This window comes from Arvicanthis niloticus, chromosome 2, assembly GCF_011762505.2.
Source record: "Arvicanthis niloticus isolate mArvNil1 chromosome 2, mArvNil1.pat.X, whole genome shotgun sequence".
In the NCBI taxonomy this organism is placed as follows: Eukaryota; Metazoa; Chordata; class Mammalia; order Rodentia; family Muridae; genus Arvicanthis; species Arvicanthis niloticus.
In genome coordinates, this window is record NC_047659.1 from 59790529 (window position 1) to 59807315 (window position 16787).

The following is a 16787-nucleotide window of genomic DNA, read 5'->3' on the forward strand; positions in this document are numbered from 1 at the left end:
ATCAATAGCTGCTGTGGTAGATCTATTGACCCAGACCTTTGTTTTCCGGAAACAGCTCTTTCTCTTGTTAACCCCAGCCAGCCTGGCAACGGACAAAATGGCTTCTGAGAGAGAGGGGAGTAACATTCCATAGAAGAGGAGCCATCAATGCCAGACAGACCCTTTCATCTGAATGCCAGCCTCATTTCTTCAGTGAAAAGGCCCAAGCTGTAAACTAGGCCTTGCCAGACTCCGATATTGCTGTTCTTATTGCTCTCTAGAGTTCCAGAGGAGTCTAGCCCTTCCTCGATACACAGGTAGAATTTTTTCCCCAAGATTCAGCATTCCTTCTTCCCAACTCTCCTCTAGAGCTCCAGTGCCTAAGGACACATATGCTCTCTCTCTCTCTTTCTCTGTCCCTCCTTCCCTCTGTTCCTTCTTCCCTTCTTTCCTCCTTTCCCTTTCTTCTTTCCTTCATATCTTCCTTTCTTTTCTCTCTCCCTCCATCTCTTCCTCCCTTCTTTCGTCTCTCCCATTTTCCTATCTTCCTTTTTTTCTCCCTCCCCCGTTCCCCCCTTGCCTTCCTTTACCACTTCCTTTCTTTTCAGAGACATGTCATTGTATAGCCCACACTGGCCTCAGATTATGGATCCCTCTGCCTCAGCTTTATGCCGATGATACAGGCATGCCACATCACTATACAAGCTCACTTCTAAGGATTTGTAGATTGTTTAGGGATTGCTTTACCCAGAGTGAGAGGCAGGGAAGCTGTTGACTCAAGGTTTGTGGGTACAGATGGTGGAAAGGTGGTAAGGGCTTCCCCCAAGTCTGCAATGTTCAGTGCCTGGCATCCTGCATTGCTGCCATCACAGGCAACCCACATCTCTGGTTAAACACTGCTCTTCCTGGGGCTTCTGCTTTGTAATAGACACTCTCTAGGGCATTGCTAATTCTCCTGACCCTCTAGAATGGTCTTAGAATTTGCATAGGAAGATGAATATACCAAAAAGTGTGCTATGGGGTCTAATGTAGGAAACCCTGCAGGGAGAAGCTGATATTCTCATCAGACTCCCAAGTTCAATCCAATCCAACATTTGTTTTATTATTTCAACAATTATTCATCCTTGGGCGATGGTGAAGAGCCAGATACAACCCAGTCTCAAGGGTCAAAGTTGATTAAGAAAGGCTACAGGAGATAAACAAGAATATGTCATAGAGCTTTAGGATGGCAACAGATGTATAATAGTCTGCTTGTCCCTGGTTTCAATTTCTGTATGTTTATTTATCTGTAGTTGATTGTGGTCTAAAAGTAGTAAATGGTAGATTCTAGAAATAAATAGTTCATATGCATTAAATTTCACACTGTTCTGAGTAGCAGTATGAAATCTTGTGCTGTTCTATTCTGTCTTGTCTGGAACAGAATCATCTCCTGGTTCAGTGTATATACACTGTATAGACTACTCACCTCATAATTGTGTTCAAGTAACCTTTAATTTTACTTAATAACTCAGAGTACAAGACTGGTGATGCTGACAGGTTAGATATGTCAAAGAGGCTGGGAAATGATTTCCTTAGGTTTGGACATCATAAGAAGGTAGGTGAGTAGAGGCAATGAAGTATTTTGAGGGAGGAAAACTATATCTTTTATTACCGGTTGCTATCAACAATCCATATCAACTTATTGCTATTAACTTCTTACTACAAATGACCTGTAAACTAAATTCTCTTGTACATATATGGAAAATACAGAGTTCAATAGTGTTTGTAGTTTCAGGCATCCACTAGGGGCCTTGGAGTTTGTCCCCATGAATTAGGGGTTGAGGGGATGGCTGGACCATGGAAGGCTCATCAAATCAACTGTCTGACTTATGGAGCTTGAGGTGCTTGCCACTAATGAGTAAACAAGGAAGGCCTAGAATGTAGAGCTAGTTATTACATCAGAGGAGAATGGGGGAAAGAGCTCCCTGAGGGAATTCAGTTTATACAAAGGTTGGGTGTAAAAATGTGTAACTCTCAGAAGAGATAAAATGTGCAGACTTAACAGAAACTAAGTTCCTTGGTGACTCTGGAGATTAAGAGTTCAAGATCAAGGTGTTTGTAGGTTGCATTTCTTCTGAGACCTCTCCCCTTGGCTTCCAGATTGGGTGGGGGTGGTTCTCATTGTGCCTGGTGTGTCTCTGTATGCGTGTGTGTGTGTGTGTGTGTGTGTGTGTGTGCGCGCGCGAGCGCGCGCGTAAGCATCCTTAGTGTCTCTTTGTCCAAATTTCCTGTTGAATCTGACACCAGTTAGATTGGAGGAGTGCCTTTTCTAGCAGCCTTGTTTAATGGAATCATGGCTTTAAAGGCCTTGTCTTCAAATCTAGTCACATGCTCAAGGACTAGGGGCTGCAACATAGAAATTTTAGAGACCCCAACTGAGCTCTAGCAAGGTCACTATGGAAAAGGAGAAAGTGGATCTAGGCGGTAGTGACTGGGTGGAGTTAGATGAGGGAATGCCTCAGCTATCAGGATTGGGTTTCCCACGTTAGGATTTAAATGTGCTTGCTGCTGGCTTTGGCCTGGGAAAGCTCATTGGGAAAGCAAACTTCCTGTCCCCCATGCTCTGGCCACTCTGGGAGGCGTACAATCTTTCAAGCCTATGGCCACTGGTACTGGTCATTGGAGCCACACCCCAAGGAAGGGTCAGTTTTGGCCCTCTGCCTGGGCTGTATGGGATCCTTGCCCAGCTGGGTGGGTCTTGGAATCTTATCAGAAAGTTTCCAGAAACTCACACTTAACAGACGTGACTACACAAAGCCCATGCTGAGCACAGTTTCATGGGTGTAGAGGGGAAGAGGAAAACTGAGCATCGCCTTCTGCCTTTAGTAAACTCCCCATGTCTCAGAAGGTCCACGGCCAGTGCTGCTGCCCTGCGTTCCCACTGACCTCCCTCTGACCCATTGCTTACTGTTTTCCTCCTCCAGAATGAGGGTGAGCCTAACACAACTACAGGCCTGGCCCTTCAGGGGTCTGAAACCCAGAGGAAGTGGGGGTGGGGAGGGGCCATTTCCATTCTGGATAGAGGCACCCAAATTGCATCTTTCAGCCAGAGGGAGGCGGCTTGGAAATCTGCTTTCCTAAGGCGTGTAAGGCTGGTGGGGGAGGGCAAGAGTGGACCAAGAGTCATGTTGTTTTTTTTTTTTTTTTTTTTTTTTTAAGTAGAAAGTAGTTTTCTTAGCTCTTTGAGACTGTTGTACAATGTGCTTTAATCATTTAACATCCTTTTTATTTGCTTGTTTATTCACTTATTCTTTCACAATTTCCTACGTAATAATATACTTTGATCACATTCCTCCTCCGAGTATCTTCTCTTAACTCTCTCTCCCTTTTATTTTCTCTGTAGAAGAGCCTTGAACACTAGGCCTGTGCTCTGTCATTGCGCTGGGTCCCCAGCCCTTTCAAAAGCATCTGTATTTGAAGTATAAGGTGCAATGGCTGCTGCATGCGTTTCAGTTCAGAGCTTGATTAATTCTTCATGTATCATAAATATAGTAGGGAAGCCACCATTGCATGAAGTTCAGAGAAGACTAGCAGCTCACAAGCTCCTGTTTTGCCTTTGAACCTCAGGGGGGCAGCTTCTGTCTTTCTATGGATACTGAGAAAAGAAATCAATTGTTGTATACTCTTTCACTTCTCCTTTTTTTGTTTTTTGGTTTTTTTGTTTTGTTTTGTTTTTCGAGGCAGGGTTTCTCTGGCTGTCCTGGAACTCACTCTGTAGACCAGGCTGGCCTCGAAATCTGCCTGCCTCTGCCTCCCAAGTGCTGGGATTAAAGGTGTGCTCCACCACTGCCTGGCAACTCTTTCACTTCTCAATTTTTGTTTTAAGGTGCTCAGGATCAGTGTTAGGGTCTTAATTGCAAACTTAAATGCTGATGGTATCTGGATGTGGAGCCTTTCAGAGGTGATACTATGAAGGAGTACCTGAAAATATTGATACATTTGAAGGAAGCTTTGTCTCATGAGTGCTTTGTCTCAGCATATGATGCTATGCACCATGTAAAGATGTACCTTGTAAAGGCCCTTATCAGAAGCTGGTACCCCACTCTTGGATTTCCCAGGCCTCTGAAGTAGGAGATAAATTGTAAGGAACCGAAGAAGGCCTGAGAAACAGATGTCTTGGGTGAATATGTATTGTTGACATGACGCAGGCACAGCCATGACAAAGACAAAGATTCAAACCCATGGGAGATTGCCAAAGCCATTTCCCATATGGGCCAGGCTAAGATGGACGGTGAAAGGTTTCATAGAGATCTGAGTGCAAATACTACCAAGTGCAGCTTCCTTTCCTTCAGGGTGTTTCCATCTTGAGGCTGCTCATCTTCCAGTTTGAGGTGGAAGTAGCTGCATCTTATCAGAGTGAACACAGCCTTCCTGACTCCAGCTCTTTTGTTCAAGTGTCTCTCCTTTCTTCATTTCCTTACTGCCCCATAGTCAGAGTTCCAGGACCTAAGCCCTGTGGGTGGCAGTACTAAATAAACCTCTTCTTTTAATAGAAGCTATCCACTCTATGATATTCAGGCATGGTAACAGACAACAGAGCAAGAAAGCTACCATCCGAGAGCCCTTAGTATCCCTTAGGTTTTCATACTGTGAGATCAACTGCCTAGACATGTCAGTCATACACAGAAGCTTTGTAAGTCTTACTCTCTGGGGCTCCTAGAATATTCTCAGATAAGCCCAGATGACCTCAACCCTAGATTCAAACCATTCTTGGTTGTAGGCTTAGATTTTTCAAAACCTACTTTAGTAAGGGCTTTCAAATGCTTTGATCTCCCTCTAGTTCACCATCCAAGGGTAGGGGAGAAGAGATGGTAAACAGGACAAGGGGATGTGGACCTGTTTAGAAGTACTTCTTTGGGGGCTATATTAATCTCTATTTGTCAGGATACCAGCAGTTCAGCTTAGTAGTGTCATGACACTAACAGTCCTGTTCAAAAGTATAACCAAACATGAATCAGCAATGGTGGCAAGATCCAGCAGAAACCACCTGGCCGCCACCAAATTGGCATGAGTTAGCAGGAGCAGGCAGGACCAGCCAGAATGTCGGGAATTTTCTGCTGTACTTCTTTCAAAGATCTAGGAAGACTTGAGGCCAATGGAGAGTTGAACCATTAGCTATGCAAGCACCCCAGTCGCTGTTCAATCCTACTTAGGCTCTCCAAGCATCACGTGTCTTCTCATGGGTCTTGCCTCAGCAAAACATCACGTGAGTTTGCTTTGGCAAGGCATCTGGTGAGTCTGTGTCACATGACACAACTAGAAATCTCCACTTTACTTGGTTCCTGACATGATGGAGCAGAGACACATCATCCTTCTGGCTATATCATTCTTCTCTGTCCAAACTTCTGACCCACAGGATGCAGGTACAGAGTACAATGGCTACCGTAACTTGCTAAAATTTGGGGTAACATATGATGTAAGTATAAAAGGGTAGAAAGAGGATAGCTTCTAGAAGGGCCACTTTAATCTTCCTACTGGTAGACAAATGGAAAAACCTAAAACAAAACCAAAATTGCTTTCTTGACTGTTCTGTCTACTTGCCTCACCCTCTGACCATCCCTTAGAGGATCTAATTCCTTTTAGACCTGGTATCCACCTTCCTGTGCTCTGTTTTTGTCAACTCTACCCGAACTAGTAAGAGGAAGCTTCAATTGAGGTACTGCCTTAACCAGACTGGCCCATGGGCATGTCTCTGGGGGAATTTTCTTGATTAATGATTAATGCAGAAGGGCCCAGTCCAGCATAGGTGGTGTCATGCCTGGGCAGAGGGTCCTAAGTTGTATACAAAGCAGGCTGAGCAAGCCATGGGGAACAAACCAGAAAGCAGTGTTCCTCCATGGTCTCTGCTTAGGTTTCTGCCTTGAGTGCCTGCCTTGGCTCCCTGGATGACGTGTTATGACAGATAAACCCTTTCCTCTCCAATTTGGTTTTGGTTAGTGCTTCATCATAGCGAGAGAGCGAGGAGCTAGAATACCTCTGTTCTCATGGTCCTGGAAGCAGAAGGCATCACTTACAAGTCTTTGCCTTCTTAACAGAGCTCCTGAAGGGAGGGCACCTGGGGAGCAGAGTAGGTACATAGTGCTGGAAGGCTGACCCTCAGAGACAACCTTTCCTCTTGGTCACAAGATGTCCTTTCTGTAGTGCCTTGACAGAGTTCTTTTCTGAGGGCCCAGTTCTGTGTTCACTTCCTTTCCTGTATTACGAGATGCTATCTTCACTCTATAGATATGGTATAATGTGACACGTAAATGATGATTGCTATAGTGGCCTTTTGATTGCTATGTGACAATAGAGGTTGTCCGGCTTCCCTGAGCTTCAGTTCTCTTAGTCTTAAAAACAATGAACAGCCCGGGGTGTGTCTCGGGCTGCAGTGAAGATGCTCAGAGAGAATTGCTTATTTGCTTAGTGGCGGTGCAGCCATTATTAACATGCCGACTAAGCAAAACAAAAACAGAGAGTGGAGTTGGGGTATCAGCTTGCATGATTGACATCATTATTGATTTTTAAAATGTGTGTGTGTATTTTGTGTGTGGTATTGTCCCTCAATGTCATTCACATTATATTTTTCTGATTTTTACCTGAATCTTGCGATTCAGCTAAGCTGGAAACTGAGCCCCAGGAACCCACCTGTTCTCTCCTCTCCAGCACCGTAATGACAAGTATGTGCCACCACACCTGCTCTTTTTATGCAGGTTCAGGGGAATTGAACTCAGGCCCTTATGCTTACCTGGCAAGCACTTCACCAAGAGAACCACTTCCCCAGGCTATTTGTTTGTTTTCACAGAAAGTCTGGGGTCAGAAAGCTGGTAGAAGAAAGACAAGTAGTGCCAATTTGTGTCTGTCTATCACTGAGGTGCATGTCGCCTTCGCTTTGTCTGTCATTTGAGCAGGTGCTCATGGTTCTGAATGAATGGCCTTGAAGGTTGCCTGGATTCACAATCGTTCCTCAGGCTTTGTAGTTGTTTCTCTCACCTTGCGACAGACAGAGTGTGGATCCACTGTAGCACCACCTCCACCCTCACTGAGTCTGGATGTGTTAGTGATGACCAGGGAACAGCTGCAGCCCTGAAGGGCCGTTGGACACTGGAGGCTGCAGAACAGTGCGGCTGGCCTGCCTTCCAAAGGGCACAGCTTAGAGGCCTTTTTTTCTGTGATCCCTGTGGGTGGGGAGAGAGGGACTTGCAAACTGCTCTTTTTTTCAAACTGGTAATGGGAAGAAGGATTTGATTTATTTTATCTTTTTTTTTTTTTTTAAACTTTGTTGAGATGGAATTAATGTGTTGAGATAGAATAAAGCACCCATTGAAAGTGTGTAATTTGGTGGCGTTTGGTATATTCTCAAAGTGGTACAGCTGTCATTACAGGCAATTTTAGCACATCTTTATCATCTCATAAAGGTATTTTATACCTCTTAGCCATAATCTTCTCCCCACTCCAATCTTGTCTTCAGCCCTAATGCTATAGCCTTGTCAATTCTAGGCATTTCATATACCCAGAATTTAGTAATATTTTTTAGTGAGTTGCTTGTGCTTTTAATGCAATGTTTTTAAAAAATTTTAACTACATAAAAAAATTTAAAACCACTTTATTTATTTATTTATTTATTTATTTATTTATTTATTTATTATTGTATCTGTGTTTATATTTGTGGGTATGTACATGCCACAGTGCACATGTGGAGGTCAGAGGACAATTTTCAGGAGTTTGTTCTCTTCTTCCACCATGAAGTTCTCCGGGATTGAACTCAGGCTGTCAGGCCTGGCAGCAAGTGCCTTTACCTGTTGAGCCATCTCCTCAGTCCTCATTCTAAGTTTTATTCATGTTACCATATGTGTTAGTGTTTCACTACTTCTTCTAGGATGAAGGTAAAAGATACTGAAGGACTTGCTCATGATGGGTGGTGAGGACTCCAAGCTACACCCTAACCATTAAAATATGTTACTTTGAGATGGTCTTGCTTAGTGTTCCAGGCAGGCCTTAAATTTTCAGTCCTTTACCTTTGACTCCTGAGTAGCATTTGCTGTCACTCTTGGTGACTTCATGCCTTATATGCCAAAACCAGCCTATACTGTGACTACAATATGCTCTCTTTAGTGGGGATTTGAGCTGATTTCACCTTTGGGCTGTTAGGAACAATGCCTTTCTGTTGGAAACACTGGTGTATGCTTTTAACCCCAGCATTCAGGAGGCAGAGCTCCAGGCCAGATGGATTTAAGTTTCAGGACAGCCAAGGCTACATAGAGAGTCCCTGTCTTAAAAACCAACCAATCAACCAACCAATCAATCAATCAATCAACCAACCAACCAACCAACCAACCAACCAAAGAATAATGCTTTTTTAAACCTTTGTGTATATCCTTATGTGGGCATAGGTGTCTTTTAGGCAATGTACCTGGGAATAGAATCGTCAGGCCATATAAGCCTCTACGTTTAGTCCCTTGAGGGACTGCCAGGCTATTTTCCAGCACGACTTTCCTGTCTCTACCAGCAGTATAGTGGTCAGAGTCCCTGCATCTGGCGTGTCTATGGTTTCATGTGTTTCCCCAGTGGCTAAGGATGCAGACCACCTTCTGATTGTATGTTTGCCTTTTGTATACCTTCTTTAAAAACTTTTTAAAAGATGCATCTATTTTTATGTCTGTAGGTGTTTTGCCTACGTGTAGGTATATGTACATGCTCATGCCGTGGATTTTCCATGGAACTGGAATTACAAATGGTTGTTAGCTACCAGTTGGGTGCTGGGACTTGAACTCAGGTCCTCTGCAGGACCAGCAAGTGTGTGTGTGTGTGTGTGTGTTTCTCTCTATGTCTGAGTTACTTTTCTAATGCTGTGATAAAATACCATAACCAAAACAACCTATAAAAAATAAAAGTATTTCATTTGGAGGCTGTGGTTTCAGAGGGTTAGAATCCATGACTATTATGGTGGGAAGCATGGCAGCAAGCAGGCAGGTGTAGGTAATGGAGCAGTGGCTCAGAGCTCATATCCAGATCCATAGGTATGAGGTAGGAAGGTAACTGGAATGGCTTGGGCTTTTGAAACCTCAAAGCCTGCTCCCAGTGAAACACTTCCTCTAACAAGGTCACACCTTCTAATTCTTCCCTAACAGTTACACCAACCTGGGACCGAGTATTCAGACATGTGAGCCTATGAGGGCCGTTCTCATTCAAAGCACCACAGTGTGTTAAATAGCCTTGCCAGTCCTGGAACTCATTGTGTAGACCAGTCAGGCCCTGAGTTCACTGAGATTCCCTTGCCTCTGTCTCTCGATGGAGTTCTGAGATTCAAAGTGTGCGAGACCGCACCTGGTGAGAGTAGCAAGTGCCATCTGGCCAGCTTCCTGATACACCTTTGGAGAAACAACGACTCATATTCTTTGTTGCGTTTTCCTCTATTGTGAATTGTAAATTCTTTACAACCTCCCCCACACCGTCCCTCAGGTTGGTTTACTTTTAAGGCTGTTTAGAAAAGGCTATTGCTGAACTTCCTGGTTCCTGTGTTTACTGACTGGAGAACTGGCAGAAGATAAACATTGGCTGGTCCATGGGCACAGCCCACACTCTGAGGAGGCGACTGCTCACGTGCAGTCCTGGTGCTAGTGAGACAGGGCCCTCCAGTTCTCCTCCGAAATTCTTCTCCCTAGCTTTCCCTATGTGAGAAGGGCTGGCTCAGGGTGCAGAGTACAGGGGCTTGTCAGGATCATCTGTGGGATTCTTCCCACCCTCTCATGACTCACCTACCTCTGAGAATTGGCTATTTTTTTCTATTCCTCCCCTCTACTCTCCCCTACCCTCCCGTCCCCTCCCCTCCTTTTCCTTTTTCCTGTTTCTTCTGAAAATTATCTTAAGAGACACTTCTGAGGGTAGCTCCTGTGTGGTGCCAGGGCACCTGGTGGCCAGAAAACTGAGAGGGAGGGGTGGGGGTGGGGCAGTGCGGTCTGTGCTGATTCTCAGGCAAAGGAAGGGACATTGCCTTCTCACAGGCAGTGAAGCGGGTGAAGTGGCCAGGCTGTTCTCTGACCAGGCTGTTCTCTGACTTAGGCTACAGTGTAACCCTGTGAGGTAAGATCACACCCTAGGGAGGAAGGAAGAAGGGACAGTGGCCTCTTTCTGTCTCCAACAAGGATCTTGGCGACATCATTCAATGTTTATTAACCTCTAATGTTGAGCCAGGCATAAAGCGAAGCGTTTTGTATTCCTTATCCATTTAAATCCCGGCCGTAACTTTAAGGGTTAGCCAGTGATTCCTTAACGTCTCCAAAAAGGAAAGTGAGTCGGGATGAATAAACACGCCAGCTCCCACCCAGCATGCAGGTGGCAGAGCTGTCTGATTAGAATGTCTGTACTCTTAAACTCCTTTTTGATGCACAGAACACCCAAGTGCTGGAACCCAAAGCCTACACATGCTTGTTGCACACTGTGAATTTCCATCAGAATTTGCATGGGAGGTAGAATTTACCTGCAGAAGAAAGAGCCCTGAGCATGGATTAGAAACTGGTACTGAGAGCTGGGGAGACAGCTCAGTGGGTTAAGGGGTCATTGCAGGAGAATCTATACAGAAGCCAGGCACAGGAGAGTGTGTCTGGAGTTTCAGCATTCATACGGGGTGATGGGTAGAAGATTTCTAAAGCCCATGGGCCAGCTCACCTAAGGAGGGCAGTGGCAAATGACAAGAAATCCTTCCTTAAACAAGGTAGAAAGCAAGGCAGGGACTGACATCTGAGGTTGTCCTCTCATTTCCACACATGTGGGGGTGGCATGTGAATACCTGTAGTCACATGCACAAGAGCAAATGCTTACACGCCAGTCATCAAAAATTAAATAAACAAACCACTGGGAAGTGCCCAGACTGCACGGGTTTTGTGTGACGCTAGTCGGTTACATCATCCTTCTCGAAGTTTCTGTCCCATACAATGGAGATAACATGCTTAAGTCACAGGGTTATTGTGAGGTCGCAGTCAAGATTGTGACTGGGAGTATGCTTTGTCAACTACAGCGTTTTGAAAAGTCAGAGGTTGTTATTCTTGATACATTGTTCACTTGACTCAGGTCACATCCTGTCAGTAACAGTCCCAAATCTAGATGATAGGCGGTCTAAGTCTTAGCCAATGAGCTCAGTGCTGGCCCCTTCTCCTGAGCAATCCTCAAAACAACAAAGTGGGGCTGCCCAAGCCCTGGGTTTAGAGATAACTTTAAACAATGGATTTCTTTTATGTATTTATTTCTTTGTATATATGTATGTGTGTGTATATGGGTGTGAGTGACTGGATCTGCTGGTGCATGTGGAGGCGGATGTTTGGCCTCTTTCTCAGTTGCTTCTCTACTACATTTTTCTGAAATAGGGTCTTTTTAACGGAAACTGGAGCTCACTTCTTTCACCTTGTCCTCTGGCTAGCCATCCCCTGGTATCCTTCTAATTCTAGCCCACTCCCCTGAATGCTGGGGAAACAGGTGAATGTTGCCATACCTGGGTTTTTTAAATGTGGGTACTGGGGATCTGAACTCAGGTCCTCATGCTTTTGTGGTAACAATTTACAGATTCTGTAGCTTTGTTGTTGTTTATTTGTTTATTGTTTTTTTGAGACAGGGTTTCTCTGTGTAGCCCTGACTGTCCTGGAACTCACTCTGTAGACCAGGCTGGCCTCGAACTCTCAGGCACTGGGGATGTAGTAATTACCACAAGCTCCTGTGGTCCTTGACCTTTGGGAGCTGATAGTCTGGTGGTTTCAGGGGGCATCGGCCTTCTCAGAATGACCTGTGGGAAACAAGACAGACCCATGACACTACAGCTCAAATGATGGAGTAACCAGACTTGGCTTTGGGGGTCCGGGGAGACCTTTTTGAGGATGAACTGCTTCAGCTGACGTGGGAAAGCTCAGCAAGATAAAGTGGGCCAGGTGGGATGATGTGGTGGTGGGAAGCATCCGTGGTTGAGGGGGTCTGATGCTGCAAAAGTTCTATGGTGAGGGACCACGGGTGTGAGAAGCGCAGAGGAGATCCATGTGTGTGAAGCACAGAGGAGGGAGTGGGCAACAAGCTGAGGCAGGAAGAAGCATCACCCTTTGAAGGCCGCTGCTTTCTTACATATTTTTGGGTTTTGTATTGATTACTTTTGTGCCATTGTGACCAAAATACCTGACATAAATGATTTAATGGAAGAAGTTTGTTTGTTTGTTTTGTTTTTGTTTTTGTTTTTCCTTCACAAATTCTGAGGGTACTGTTCATGGTCACTTGGTATCATTGATAGAATGTAGAATGTCATGGGAGTGGAGTATGTGAGTGTGTGTTCAAATCATGGCAGAAAGGAGAGAGAGAGGGAGGGAGGTTGCGTGAGTGAGCGAGCGAGCGCTGGGATGATTTCATTGAGACTCACCACTAGTAACCCTGGTCGTTGACTCTGCTTCCTAAAGGGTTCACAACCTCTTAAAAATAATGTTATCAGTTAAAGACCAAAATATAACACATTAGTCTGTGGGGCACATTTCATATTCAAACCACAATAACTGTGTCGTTGAGGTGGCATCTGGGAGGATTTGTGAATGGACAATAGAATAGAAACAGGAAACAGTGTGTGTAAAGAAGGGAGTTAAGAAGGGACATGTGCACTGGGCTGAGTATACCTGGAGAGGTCAGCCCTAGCCAGCTCATAGTTCTGGTTGTCCCAGCCAAGAATGGAGACATTCTCTTGCTGGTTCTTGTCCCATCCTTAGCCTAATTAAATCTGTGTTCTTAAAACCTGTGGCTGGAGAGATGGATGGCTCAGTGGTCAAGAATGCTTACTGCTCCATCATAGGAACAGAATTCAGACACACGTACCCACACTGGGAGGCTCACAGAGTAAAGAGGCTCCTCACTTTACACATGCTGCGTCCTGTTCCTATCCTGTTGTCCATTCACAAATCCTTTCAAATCCCAACTCAAAGACAAAACCATTGTGCTTTGAGTCCAGCTGTAATAGTGCCAACACTCTCTTCTGGCCTCTGTGGGTACCACCCACACAGACACGAACAAGCAACATGCACACATACATCACACACACACACACATCACACACACACACACACACACACACACACACTCCGCACACTCACACTTAAACTCACACACACCACCTCTCTCTCTCTGTCTGTGTTTCTTTAATCTTAAGCCACCATCGCCCTCAAAGCTCCTCTTCCTCCAAGTAATATTTAATATTTCTGCTATTGGTGAAAAACTAGTTAATTTCAAACTGAATGGCTTAAATCCATAATGGTTTGTCACGAATTCTTCAAGATTCTGTGTAAATGTAGTGGAAGGTCCAAGACAGCTTGAGTGATGCCTTTGGCACCTTGATGCTCTTCCATCTGCCCCATCCTCTCGAGGATCCAAGACCAAGATTTATGCTACACTGTGACATTTGATGAACGTCTTCACTTCATGTTTCATAGGTTCAGTGGGAATGAGATTGTGTGCATTGTATGTGTGTGTAAGGGGGGGAGGGAGAGAGAGAGAGAGAGAGAGAGAGGAATTGAGAATTTTTTCTATGTGGAAAAAAGATGTTACAGGTTTTATATCACCATCAAACTCACAGAATGAGTCACCCTGTTGTTTAACTGAGCGGCGCTCATGTCCTTGATGTCGTAGCTCACTCGTCTCACTCCAGATGCCTTTAAAATCACTCAGAATGTCATCTTCCTCATCCACGAAACAGGACTATGACTCTCTCTTGGCAGGCTTATGGGGACAGTACAGTCAGTAAACTATAAACTATGACTAATAATCTCCATCTCTCCTTGGACACAGATGATGGACATAGAAAGAGGTCCTGGGAACACAGGTGATGGTGGGATAGAGGGAGAGAGGAAGGGCGGGGCCTGGGAACAGGTGATGGAGGGATGGAGGGAGAGAGGGAAGGGTGGGGCCTGGGAACACAGGTGATGGAGGGATGGAGGGAGAGAGGAAGGGCGGGACCTGGGAACACAGGTGATGGAGGGATGGAGGGAGAGAGGGAAGGGCGGGACCTGGGAACAGAGGGACTCTGGTCCTCCTGGTTTCTTCACATATACTGGTATGCAGGTGGGTGATGAGTGCTCCACCTTTATCATCACAAAAATGGGAATAGTGAAGCTGAAAAGAGGGCTTAATGGTTAGAGCATCCTGGGCTTGGTTCCTGGCACCAATGTGGAGGCTTATAACCACCTGCAACTCTAGTTTCAATGGATCTGAAGCCTTCTTCTGACTGTCAAGGCACACATGTGATATACATTCGTGTGCACACACACACACACACACACACACACACACACACACACGTTTAGTTGGTGTTTTATTGCTGTAAAGAGATACCATGACCAGGGCACCTTTCATAAAGAAAAACGTTTAACTGGGATTGGCTTCAGAAGTTTAGTTCATTATCATCATTGTGGTGTGTTGGCAGGCCTAGTGCTGCAGAAAGAGGTGAGGATTCTACATCTTGATCCACAGGCAGCAGAGGCAACTGCCACCCTAGGCCTAGCTTGACCATATGAGGTTTGAAAGCTTTCCTGTACAGTGACACACTTCCTCCAACAAGGCCACACCTCGTAATAGCATCATTGCCTATGGGGCAAGCATTCACACACATGAGTCTATGGCAGCCATTCCTATTCCTCGTTAAGGGCTTCTACCGTTTACCTGTGTTCTTCTCAAATTCTTTGATAGTGTTATGTATGTCCTTCTTAAAGTCCTCTATCATCATCATTAGAAGTGATTTTAAATCTGAATCTTGCTTTCCTAGTGATATGGGGAATTCAGGACTTTCTAGTGTGGGAGAACTAGGTTCTAATGATGCCAAGTACCCTGGATTGCTGATGCTTATGTTCTTGCGCTTGCCTTTCGCCATCTGTATCTCCTTAGTGCTACCTGCCCTGTCTCTGACTGGAGCCTGTCTTTCCTATTATTTTGGTTGTATCAGAACTGTGTGGGGTGGGTGTTACTACTGGGGTTAGAGCTGCCACCCGGGATCTGCTCAGTGTTTGGGCCCAGACAGGAAGGAACCAGAGCTCCGGGCCAGGAGTGACTTCCTAGGTCCCAGTGGGTCCCAGTTACTCCCTGTCTGGGGCGGGCGATGCTGTCTGCTTACCTAAGATACTGCCTAGGTTAGAGCTCCTGGGAGGCCTGCTTCCTTTGGGTTCTGTGAGATTGGGGGCAGAGCTGCCTCCCGGGATCTGCTCAGTGCTCAGGCCCAGACCGGAAGGCCAGCCAATCCTATTCAAACCATCACCACCACTACCACTACAACCACCATCCACCCACACAGGAGAGCAAAATACTCATACACATCAAAATTAACAACTAAGAAACTGAAGTGGAACTGGTAAGTACACTTGTCTCATTGGGTTGTCTTGAGATGAAAAATGCGTTTTGTTGAGCAAGTTCTGCAGGGCTGGAATTGCTTCCCTTTTAGAGAATCACTCATTGTGTGTATTTATGTGAGGGTGAGTGCTTGTGTATGTCTCTCTCTCTCTCTCTCTCTCTCTCTCTCTCTCTCTCTCTCTCTCTCTCTGTGTGTGTGTGTGTGTGCACGCCTGACACAATGTGTTGAGATCAGAGAACAACCTCGGGTGTCAGTCCACACCTTTCACCTTGTTTGAGTCAGGCTCTCTTTGCTGTTTGCTGCTGTGTAACGCACACTCACTGGCCTAGGAACCTCCAGAGATCTCTGCCACTCATCTTGCAGCTGAAGGAGTTACAGATGATTGTCAGCTGCCATGTGGGTGATGGGAATTGAACCCAGTTTTATTCATTGTGTGTATGTGCGTGCGTGTGTGTGTGTGTGTGTTACAAGTATATACAGGATTCTTATGTGTGTGCACATGCAACTAGAAGTCTGAGGTTTATGTTAGGAAGTGTCTCACTTCATGCCTCCACCGTATCCTTTGAGTCATTAACTGGGACTCAACAGCAGGTTAGGGACCTCAGTCTCTTTGCCTCCCCAGCACCGAGATTACAGGTATGCACCTCCACACCTGGCTTTTCATGAGTGCTGGTGTTCCAAGCTCAGGTCCTCATGCTTATGTCACAAGACATTTACGGACAGAGACTTCTTCCCAGAAACTCTGGTTTAACATGAATTGATCAAGATTCAGCTTTTGTTTTGGTGGTGGGAGTTTATCCCAGGGCCTGGAGCATGCTAAAGCATATGATATGCCATGAAGCAACATTCTCAACATTGAATTAGTTAAAATTAAAATGTCTGTATGTGTTTGTGTCTACCATGTTGAATGGAAATAGTACTGGGTTTTATTGCTGCCTCATTAAAGTTGAGTTTTAGACAATATCAAAGATGAGGAGACGAGGCAATCTTCAAATCGCCACATCTCCCGGAGACAAAGCTGGTACCCCGACTCAGTGCTTGGGTGTCAGCTCCGTGTTTCACAGTCTTGTCTCTTCCCTGATGAGCTGACAAAGATTGGGCCATAGCTGCACTTTCCTGAGATGTGACAAAAAGTGGGTTTCCCTATGACAGGAGGAGGTGGGCCTCTTACTTTCCTGATGGAAGGTCAAGCATCCCCCTTCTAGTCTCTCCTCCCCATCCCCTTGGCCTGACAAGCACCCAATTTCATCCCCATTTCTGCTTTCCCAGATAGGCAAAGAGAAGCTGAGGCAGGAGCTGTACCAACTGCCTGCATCGTCCCTGAGCTGGAAGCCAGGCTGGCTGGTGCTCAAGGTTTAATTAGCTGAAATAACTGCACATAATCATCTTTAAAATGATAGTGGTTAAAGCCCAGGCCTCAGCGTGGATGATTATT

The 16787-nt window shown here is 45.4% G+C and overlaps 1 protein-coding gene across 2 annotated transcripts in view; it reads left to right on the top strand.

The window, feature by feature from the left end:
* Nucleotides 1-5279: 5279 nt before the first annotated feature.
* The window catches only part of Aplnr (apelin receptor), an 87248-nt gene continuing 75740 nt past the window's right edge, over nt 5280-16787 (top strand). The window contains exon 1 of one of the 2 annotated variants that reach the window (XR_013108680.1): nt 5280-5381. The gene's annotated coding sequence lies outside the window, so the exon portion shown is untranslated. The remainder of the gene's footprint in view (nt 5382-16787) is intronic. The other variant, XM_034495930.2, reaches the window with a different exon arrangement.